This window comes from Barbus barbus (assembly GCF_936440315.1).
Source record: "Barbus barbus genome assembly, chromosome: 14".
Classification (NCBI taxonomy): domain Eukaryota; kingdom Metazoa; phylum Chordata; class Actinopteri; order Cypriniformes; family Cyprinidae; genus Barbus; species Barbus barbus.
The window spans coordinates 20,705,695-20,717,763 of NC_136742.1; the positions used below are offsets into that span (position 1 = coordinate 20,705,695).

At 38.2% G+C, this 12,069-nt stretch overlaps 1 protein-coding gene across 1 annotated transcript in view; it reads right to left on the bottom strand.

The window, feature by feature from the left end:
• LOC306879751 (enhancer of rudimentary homolog) overlaps window positions 1–12,069 on the bottom strand; it is a 1,222,178-nt gene that overhangs the window by 55,418 nt on the left and 1,154,691 nt on the right. The gene's annotated exons all lie outside the window — the stretch shown is intronic.

A 12,069-nucleotide genomic window follows, 5' to 3' on the forward strand; every position in this document is an offset into this window, starting at 1 on the left:
GGATCAGCACAGCTGTGTGTGTGAGAGAGAGACAGAGTGTGTGACTGTCTCCCAGCAGAGAAAGACATCCAAGGTCAGTGTGACCCACAGCTTGAGCTTTGACAAACATCTAACACTTCACACTGGCTATGTGTTTCTGATTACTGCATAAGGTAAAACTGGGTAATACTTTATTTTAAGGTGTCATTGTTACACGTTACATGTACCTACTTACTATTATAATAACAATAAATTACGCATAATTAAATACAAGCAACCTTTAGCCAAACCCTAATCCTAACCCTTACCATATATAGAAAGTAAATAGTTAATATTACTCAGACTGCAGCGGACTGTTAGGTCAGCAGAAAGGATCATTGGTGTCCACCTGCCCAGCCTTCAAGACTTGTACTACTCCAGAGAGAAGAAAGGTGCAGGTAACATCATCACAGACCCTTCTCACCCTGGACACGACCTGTTTGCGCTTCTCCCCTCAGGCAGACGCTACAGATCTCTGTGCACTAGAACATCTAGGCATAAAAACAGTTTTTTTTCCCCCATGCCATCTCCAGCCTAAACAACTAAGACAGGAATTATTACCTGTGTCCTGTAATTCATGGCTGTAATTCATTCCCCATCTCTAATTATTGACTCTCTCCCTAGTACTTTGTAAATATATATGCATATTTTTCTAAACAGCTGTATATATAGAGTAAATGAGGCACAAATCTGTACATAAATCTTCTGTTACAGATTCTTACACATTACTATTATTATTGTTACGTCTTATTTAAAAGTTTCTGTTCTCATGTCAGATATGTATGTATGCATGTATGCATGTATGTACCAGAGCTTCTTAAAAACCACAACAAATTCCTTGTTTGCGCACACTTGGCGAATAAAGCTGATTCTGATTCTGAAATGTACAATTACACTGTAACAAGTACACCTTAAAATAAAGTGTAACCCAAAGTTGTATTTGTTATAATAATGATAATGAAATGTAATCTTAAAATTATGTGTAGTTTAAAGGTTCAAAAACACTGAGATTCAGGAAAAAAAATCTTCTATCAGAATCAGTCTTAAATGGCAACCCTTCCATCAATCATTTCAGTGTGCTCACTAAACTTCCCAGTTCTCATCTCACAAAATACAAATGAAAAATAAATGCCATTTTTGTGTTGTTTGTTTTTGTCTCGACACAAGTTGTGCAGTCTACCAGTCCCTGCTAGACTGTAGAGGTCTAAACATTTGGTGTGCAGTTTAAAGGCAGATAACAAAGAGCAGAACCCCAGGAGGAAAACATATGGCTAAAATAAAAACTATTATAATTGCATTTCAGCTCAGGGACCTTAATCAGAATCAGATTCAGAATCAGAATCAGAATGAGCTTTATTGGCCAAGTATGTTTACACATACAAGGAATTTGTTGTAGTGACAGAAGCTCCACAATGCAACAGAAAGACAGCAACAGGACAGGACACAGATAATAAAAACAAAATAACAACAAATAGCCAATAACCAATGTACAAAGCAGCAAAAAAAAAACAACAAAAAAAAACATAATATATAATATAGACAACTATGTATGTACAGGTCAAGCTCTGTAGCGTCGGCCATACGGTAACAGTTCAAAGAGGGAGTGTGCTGGGTGTGAGGGGTCCAGAGTGATTTTACCATCCCTTTTGCTCACTCTGGATGAGTACAGTTCTTGGAGAGTGGGGGGGGGGGGGGGGGGGGGGGTTTATACCCAGCGTTCGAACTATACCGTGGACTTTGGGGGAGCCCACCTTTTTTTGCATCCACCTTGGGTGCATTACCGGCCCGAGTACGACCCGAGCCCCACCCCCCCTCCCTCCCTCCCTCCCTCCCTTCTCCTAAACCAGTTTATACTACTGTTTCGGCTATTAAAATTGTTCAGTTTTGTGTGTAATGGCAAAATTATTATATTTCGTTTTTTTTTTTTTTTTATCAAGTTCATTTAGAAAAATGTTTGGAGCATTTTTGTTTGTTAAATAGCCTATAAGTTTTTGTTTTTTTAAAGTAATGACCAAGCGACCAGCTGCATGAGCTGATCATAGCCTGATCAAAGGTAACAGTAATACATCATTCGGACCTGTAAAGGGTCTACTTGTATTTGTGTGCACTCACAATACCAACAAAAGGTAGTTCTTTTATAAAACAAAGAAAACAAACATGATGCGCTTTCTGCCGTCTTGAACAGGAGCGCTTCACAAAAATGAACCGAAGCTGAGCGAATACATGTCTCACAGACATGATAAATATATCTATAGAAAGCTTTAAATTATTACTTAACGAAATAAAAAAATTGATTCTTTTATTCTAATCGTAATCATAATCAATAAAGATGCATATTTCTCTCTAAAGGCGCGTCTAAGGAGGAGACGGTGAGTCAGGATCAGCAACTTCATCCTTGCGACACGGACTCAGAAAACATTAGTTTATTAGTAAATAATTCAAATATCTCCTTACTATTTCCCGCAGACACATTCATGGTTATGTTTGCTGGGGTTTTGCAGCAAGCTTTAGCCTATTGCGTGCATTTGAACGCAGAACTATTCAGCTGTGCTGAAGACACTTGCGCACCTGCTGCTGCTGTGGGACACTAAACACCATCGAGCTGCTCTCAGTCGCGGCACGGTCTCGTGTTGTTTCCACCAGCGCGGCAATGTTTTTCATCACTAATCGATGGATGTCTACAATATAAAAATAAGGAGAAACCCAAAACAGGCCCAAGGCCTGGCCCGCGTCTGAACTATGACGTGAAAATTGGCCCGAAGCCCGGCCCTAGAGGCGTAAAAAAGTCAGTGCCCGTCGGGCCCGGGCCGAAATGCAGGGCTCTACAATGACTTACTTCTTGCGTTGTCATCCCGGCGGGAGGTGTGCTAACAGGGCTTGCAGCAGGTGATTCGGTCGTGCCATTAAACTGCCTTGTGTTCTTTTTGCCATGGTGGCTATATGATGCTAACTGCAGAATGGATTTCAAGGACTGCGCGCACAGATCTACGGCCAATGTTGAATCCAACGTTTATATTTTTTACTACGAATCTTTGAGTTAATGTACTAAACATGAGTGGAATGAATTTGTACCGCAGCGCCCCCACACCTTGATGCTCATGACAAGAATAGCATGTATAGATATCTTTATTGAAGTGAATTAGGTTCAAATCGCCGTCATGCATGAATTAATGATATTTTTTGCAATTTTACACATAATAATCCAAGATGATCACATTACACAAAACTGAATTGCACACAATATTTTTTGAGACCCCCCAAAATTTCACAAATCACGTTTTCAGGGGAGTCCATGTCTTATTAAGCGGAGCCGAGCTCCCCCTAGCTCCCCCGTAGTTCGCACCCTGGTTGTACCAATGATTCGCTCAGCAGTCCGGACTACCCTCCGTAGTCTTCTGAGGTCAGATTTGGTCGCTGAGCTGAAGCAGACAGTTATAGAAGTGCAGAGGATGGATTCAATGATGGCGGAGTAGAACAGTTTCAGTAAGTCCTGTGGCAGGTTGAACTTCCTCAGCTGGTGAAGAAAGTACAACCTCTGCTGGGCCTTCCTGACAATGGAGTCAATGTGAATATCCCACTTCAGGTCAGTGGGAGATGAGAGGCAGGCTCACTCAGGGATTGTGGGATTGACAGCAGGGCAAGTGGTGACAGCGTCAAGACTCAGACTCCTATTTCAATTAACTCCAAAACTCATCATTCAGAATTAAAACTGACTGCTGACAGTAAAGTCATTTATTTCAGATGTGACCCATTCTACGTGTCCACTGGTGCAGAAGAAACACGCTCAAAATACCAGAGATTTGCTGCTGGGGGAGTGGGGGGTGGGGGGTTTGTATTGGGTCTGGAAAATGTACAGCATTTCAATATATGAGCTATAATGAATATCACTAACTGCATATTAATTAAATACAACTGCACATAGCAAAATTAAAATGTGATTCAAAGCAAGAACTGAATTCCATTTTAAACTGCAGCACTTATGATAAATGCTATCGCCTTCACTTTGGCTGTTCTTTGCATGAAGTTTCACATTTCTCAACTTTTTGACGCTGTCACCACTTGCCCTGCTGTCAATCCCACAATCCCTGAGTGAGCCTGCCTCTCATCTCCCACTAAGAATGAATAAAGATCGCTTGCTTACTTCCGCTCACTCAGCACCACTGGATACATACAGTGATTATAAATCATAACGACTCTTTCAACTTCAACTGACTATAATTTACCTCACTTTTAATGCACACAACATTATATGCTTGTAAAAAACATAAGCATCTTTAAATATTTTATTTTCTAATCCTATGTAATAACAATGATGTAAACAAACAATCTACAATAAACAAGCAAAAATTCAAATCTTAAAATCAGATTAACTGCTTCTGACAGTTCATAGACAAGAAATTGTATCACTTGCAAAAATGAATATTTCTGTAGCAAAGATTTCTTCGAAGTCCAATAAAACTTGGCTGATAAAACGTTTATAAACAAACACGCCAAAAACCTGCACATCATGCTATTTTGATTAAGGACACACATGCATGAAACAACACACGTTATAACAAAAAATAAAATGAAATGAGAGAATGGATGACGGGAAAGCATGCACTTAGCTGCAAGAATGTTTGAGTCAGACGGTTTTGGAGGTAACTCATTCCAACATCAAAGAAGTGAAATGATGATGGTAATGATTGTGTGTTAAGTCTTTATGTCTATTCAAAGTTGGCGTGACAACAGAAAGCATTCCTCACTTAATAGGTTAACCAAACCAACAATTTTGTCTTATTGCTATTGACAATTGCATTGTTGTGGTGTGAGCCAACATTCATTCCATTGGTATGTTTAGGTACATATTAATGGTATGAACTTGCTTGTCTATGAAAACACATACAAGTGCATGCTGGGAAAACGTGTTGGCTCTTAATTTTCAAAATACCTCTAAACACACACGCAAGCGCACACATTGTTCACAGGACAAGAAATTGAGGGAAATTGTGTGTATAATTTAACAACAACTGAAAGAATTTCAGAGCCTGATCCAGAAATGAGCATTTGTATGTGTATAATAGGCTGTTTATTGGTAGATAATGAGTGCTGGTACCAGGAGAGGTCAAATCATCAAACTGTAATCAGTGAGGACAATCCATTTCATACCAGCCAATGCATCTCAATTACAAAAGAGCAGACAATTATTGCTCACCAAGATGTTTCCAGTAGAACAAATCCGCTATGAAGACACAGTTACACATGCAAACACACACAGATCAATGTGTTGTGTTCATGGCATTTGTCAGACTCAAATGAGCCCCATTAATGTGTGTATGGAGCACCAGTGGCATAGGTTTCATTTAAAGACCAAAGCTATGTCTATATGGCTGCATTTACATATCAAGTCTTGATGAACAATTCCAATTTTGTGACTATATCCAATTTTTTTGGACGATGTGCTTAAATTTCTTTTAAAAGTGACCCATATCAAATGTGTGCATTTTACACTGCACTTGGTGAAACAAGCCAAAAATAGCATATGACATCAGAAATCAATTTGAATAGTACATTGAGTTTAATTTATTGGCATGGAATTCATATAGAAACATTTTTAATGCAATAGTTACATCTATAGCCTATATCAAAATAATATAGCCTAGTACAAATTCTTGAGGACAGTGATGTACGCAACCTTCACATTCACACCTGAGAAGACAAAGGCCTGCATAATGAGCTTCATAATGAGCCACTTACTGAGAGGAATGAGCCATGAGCCATAATGAGCCATGTGACTGAGAGGAAAAGTTACAAGAATGAATATGGAGGACAAAATTATTATTATTTTTATTTTTTTGTAGTTTATTAAGAATATATTTAGCTATCACACAAAATAACTTGTGAGTGCAGTTAAACTGTTCTTAATAAACAATCAAAGCTGTCTTTCAAAGCTGACCTTATAGCATCATTACTCCAGTCACATGATCCTTCAGAAATCATTCTAATATTCAGATTTTCTGCTCAAAAAAACATTTATTATTATTATTAAAAGAGCTAAGAAGAATTATTATTTTTTATTAATAGAAAGTTCAAAAGAACAGCATCGTTTGTAACGATGTAATGCATGTCTTTATCATCACTTGTGTGCTAAATAAAAGTTTTAATTTCTGTATATACTGTCGCCAAGCTTTTGAACCTGGCATTTTCATAGTGTATATTGTTTATGTGCTCTGAAGGGGAAAAAACCCCCCAAAAAACACATTTTGAAATTCTGGGTTATTTCTCTCACAGATCTTCTTCCAGAAACAGAAAGTAGCCGGGATGAACTTGTTTGTTTACGTGGAGGCGATGTGGGCGTTTACATTCGCGCGCGCCTCACGTGGATGTTTGATTGTGAAAGGCGCGATCGGTGCGTGGGCGTGACCGCATTAGATATAACGAGTTGAGACGGGAAAACTGGACATCGCGTTGGTTTCTTACGGATTACTTTAACATAGAATATTTGTTTTGGACATGACTTCATTTAAAAGTAGACATTTCAAGCTTTCTAAACATATATTTCTCATGTATTTGAGGCGAGTATTCCCGTAAATTCATGTTGTTTTATTTACGTGTCTGTGAAGAGAGGTGACAGAGACAGAGCCGGCAGAGAACGCACCCTGTTTATTTTCTCTATTTTTTAGAAGCACATTGTTGTTGTTGTTATGACTATACACAAATAAAAGTAGACCCTTTGCAGTTTCAAAGGATACCTTACTCTTATCTGTACGATCAAAACTCTGAGTACTTTTAGTATGTTTCGCGTCATAAAGAAAAAACGAGACAGCCCGCACAGGTGCCAAGACCACACTGAACCTTTTAAAAAGATGTGGTGATATTCAATAATTCAAATTACTCTAATTGCCACAGGTGTAACATACACAGCAGCATAAATACCTCTCGGATTATTGTTTTTACTGGTAATCTAAGAACTATCAAAAAAGGTACTTTTAAACTAAAGATCTCTGAATCATAAAATCAGGAAAGCGCCTTTAGCAGTGAGGCAATTCCTTTGATAACCACAAATAGACTACAGCGAAACAAGCTATTGGGAAAAAAGGTATTTGTGTGGGGCAAAGCCTCCCAGACATTCAAGCATGCAGGCATTGGAAGAGACAGATCTTGCAGCAAGAGGATGGAGCAATGGAGGTATGATGAAGAGCTTTGATCACTATCACCGTCTGCATGTAATTGTCATGATTTATTTTGCTTCTTTCTAAACATGACTTATGCCAACTCAGATGCATAGCAACTATTATGAAAGTAAATGGGGGGATTTAGTACATTAGAAATGACTAAATCCTCCCATTTGGAAATAATAATTATATTTTGATAAGGTTTATTCTATTTTGCCACAGAAGAAAAAAAAAGTAGCATATTTCACATTTGCTATGTAATGCAACTAGCGCACACCTATGCCTTTTAGCAAGTCAGTCAGGGAGAATGTCACATCACAATTAATACGAATGACTCAAGAAGTGCCTAGCACAATTTGTGCTGAACTGCTGACAGACAGAGATAAAAAATTAACAACAGAAATGAAGAAAGATAATTGCTGACAAAAACTAAATGTATATATTCATAGCTGTCCTAATCCTTTAGACCTATTTTTATAATGCAACATTCCTATGGAAAAAAATAGTGCTGTCAAACAATTAATCGCAAACAAAATAAAAGTTTTTGTTTACATAATATATGTGTGTATTGTAGGGTGAGCATACGTGCCATCTTTCTATATTGCCTAAAATATCTAGGTTTTGGCTTTGCTTGCGTGTGCAGACCGATGTGTTTATGACATCAAAGTACCATACAGACGGTTCCTTATGCTTTCAAAACACTCTAGAGGTACTTTAATGCCAAACACTGATCGGCCACTTTAAGTCAAACACACCTAAAATGTACGCGTATTTGCATCGCTTTGACTGTAGATGCCTTCTCACAGACCATGATTGGTCCATTACGTACAATGCCTGCATGTTACTGGTCAAACTACTTTTCGATCATTACCAAGTATGAAAACAGGAAAATAAAGCCAAAACAAATCCTGGCAAGGACGTGTCCGGGAAAATTGCAAGTATGGTCACGTATGGTATTGTGTATACATGCATATATGTATATATATATATATATATATATATATATATATATATATATATATATATATATATATATATATATATATATATGTGTTACAGAGGAGGTTCCTGAACCGCCTCCCTCGCACCACCAGAGGGATCCGTCTCCCGAGTATTAACTCTCTCATTTGAACTCAATTTCCCATCATGCCTCTTACCTGGGACTGATTGCACTCTACACCTGCAGCTCATTTACATACACACATATAAGCCACTCACACACACCACTTCCCTGCAAAGTCTTGATTAGCCCCAGCTGTCACTACTGAGTGTTATTACCCATGTTTGAGTTATACCTCTCGACCTTGGACTGTTTACCTTGCTGATTATTCGCTACCTGCCCCGACCCGGATTGTTTATTGGACTCTGATTCTTGCTGCCTGCCTCGACTCTCTGCCTGACTCTCGACTCTGTCTCTGCCTTGCCTCTATTGCTCCGTTTGCGGGTATTTGACTCTGCCTGTTTGACCATTCTTAATAAAAGCTGCAAATGGATCCAACCCAGTCTGGTCCATCACAACAATGTGTGTGTGTGTGTATATGTATATATATATATATATATATATATATATATATATATATATATATATATATATATATATATATATAGGTGCTGGTCATAAAATTACAATATCATGAAAAAGTTGATTTATTTCAGTAATACCATTCAAAAAGTGAAACTTGTATATTAGATTCATTCATTACACACAGACTGATATATTTCAAATGTTTATTTCCTTTAATTTTGATGATTATAACTGACAACTAATGAAAGTCCCAAATTCAGTATCTCAGAAAATTTACAAATGTGATTAAAAGATGAATATGAGACAGAATATACAGAATGTCACATTTTATTATTGGGTGATTCAACACAGATGTTTTACCAGCTAAGAAGTTCAGCACTTTTAGGGTTTCATCCCTCTATCTGATGGGAGCATAAGTATTGGAACAGTTGCCTCACAGCTCTTTCTAAGTGATCAGCTGTGTCCTGTTGCATTAATTCTTCAGATATTAAATGCAGGGAATGTGTTGTATCAGTTATATCCATTACTTCTGTATTCTGAATCTTGCAATTGATGATGACACAAACCAGGATGAAGATGAGGGAGCTGACTTTGAGAAAAAAGCAAGCAATTTGGATGCTAAAAGAAAAGAGGAAGTCAATTAGAGCTCTAGCAAAAACAAAGGGCATGGAGAAATCAAGAGTTTGGAAACCAACAGCAACCAACAACGACCTGATCGGCTGAGAAAACAACAGTAGTTGATGACAGACAAATCATAAAAACTGTGAAAATTAATCCTAAAAGACGTGTCTGTAAAATCACCAACAACTTCCAGAAAGCTGGGGTGTTGCTCTGACAATCTACTGTCCTCAGGAGACTTTGACACAGAATTACAGATGCTACACAGCAAGATGCAAACCTCTGACCAGCACCAAGAATAGAAAGGCAAGATTAGAGTTTGCAAAAAAGCACAAAGGTGAGCCAGAAGAGTTTTGGAACTGTGTTTATGGACCGATGAGACAAAGATGAAGTGATGGGAAAGCAAAAATGTGGAGAAAAAAAGGGAACTGCAATGATTCCGAGCATACAGCCTCATCTGTAACGCACGGTGGAGGTGGTGTCATGGCATGAGCATGCATGGCTGCCTTTGGAACAGGCCCTCTCAACTTTACTGATGACTTAATGCATGATGACAGTAGCAGAATGAATTTGGAAGTGTACAAAACCATCTTGCCTTCCAATATTCAAGAAAATGCCACCAGATTCATTGGGAAGTGTTTCATATTGCATCAGGACAATGACCCAAAACACCCTGCCAGTTCAGTCAAGGAATTTATAAGGGCAAAGAAATGGAAAGTCTTAGATTGCCCAAGTCAATCTCCAGATTTAAATCCGATTGAACGTGAATTTCACCAGCTGAAGAGGAGAGTAAAGGCAGAAACTCCCCAAAACAAGCAACAATTGGAATTGGCTGGGAAAAGTCTTTCAAAGGATGAGACCAAGAGTCTGGTGATGTCTATGGGTCACAGACTCACTGCTGTGATTGTGCGCAAGGGATCTGCAACTAAATAATAGCTTTTAATAGCTTTTATATCTGCCTTATGTTCAACTGTCCCAATACTTATGCTCATGTCAATGAGTGGGATGAACTCTAAAAGTGCTGTTCTTTCTATTTGGTAAAACATGTATGTGTTGAAGCGGCTAATAATAAAATGTGACATTCTGTAGTTTTGTCTCATATTCATCTTTTAATCATATTTGCAAATATACAGCCAACAGAGCAATTTTGTCTTTACTGTTCCAATACTTATGGAGGGCACTGTATATAAATACACACATATAGCATATATTTTGAAAATACATGTATTTACATGTATATATTTATTTTCATATAAGTATATCAGTCCAAGGCAGTAAACACAGTTAATGTGTTTAAAGTGGTCCTAGTTTTCTCTGTAATTGGATTCTACAGAAAAAAAAAACTGTGATAGAGTAATTCAGGGAAATATTCCAGAACATCATCCTTGCTGCCAGCAGCTGTAAAATGTCTGGCATCTTAGAAGAGAGCGACGACCAAAAACATGTCAGCGAAAAAAACCCTCTGTATATCAATTTAAGGCAGAAATAAGCAAACCTATAATTTACGTCGGATTGCCCCCAAATTTGCCAACGAGTGTCTACATGCGGCCTGTGCTCGGTTTCAGCAGTGCTGATATTTATCGTAATAAGGCAGGGGGGTAAGTCTCAAAATCGTCTTACATTTAGCTCAGGCCGGTTAACAGAAACTGAAATGACTTTTGTCCCTACTCGATATACAGTCCAAGAGCTCACCGCAGATCACAGATAATCACTGCCTGTGCTGACCAAAGCATTTCCACATGACCACTGGAAAATTCAACCCATAATCGGACTGCAGGGCAAAAGTATATTAAATCAAACATACAGTGGGTAAAATTGTGTGATATTACTCTCCAGAAATAGTGACGTTGTTCATGAGGCATGCATGCACCATGAATGGTCATTATGGTTGAGATATCAAGTACAGTTGAATGTAAAGAGTTAATCATGCTGAATTGGGGGGCTGATCTGTGTGTGTTTAGCAGCTCTGTGGGGGGACCTGGGCCTGAACCTTTGTTAATGGGCATGAGCAGCACAGACTCCGTAAGGAAACCTAGGTCCAGGTGGTATTCTACGAGTGGACACACATTAGACTGACACAACCATCTGTCGGAATATTTCAGTCCATAATTCAGCACCCTAACACAGGAGGAAGGAACCTGTTAAACTGTTGAGGGTGAGAACAGGCATTCATAAATATTCAAACATGCAGTCTTTTTTTGTTTACAGGCCTCTCTTTTCTTTTTTGCATTTTGATGTTTCTCTATGATGAAAGGCACCCTTACACTCATTTCTCGAAAGTCTCAATGGTGTGGAAGTGTAAGTACAGATACTTTTCAGATTAGAGGGATTTCACTATTACTGCAGTAGTGGTTATTCAAAATATTATTGGCTAGAGGGCGCTTTGTTGAGTAGCATTTCTGTGGTCAGAGCTTGTCTCTTGTTTTCCTGCAGGTCTAAACTGAACATATCAAATAAATCCTTAAACTTGTTACAATTTTTCCTCAACAACAAACTTAATGAGAACGAGGTTGAGCACCAATCTAATTAAAGTCACACAGAACTGATATCTATCGTTCATAAAGAACTGAGCCCAGACATGAATGACCGTTTAGGGTGACTTTTTAATGGTTTCTGAACAATTAACAATGCTCTTTAATCTAAGAGAAATTATTTGAGATTTACACAATGGCCTCAATGGGTAATGGACACATTATGTGCAATCTAGAATGACATACTTAAGCTTTATGGGGTTTTCAAAGTGTTCACTATTAA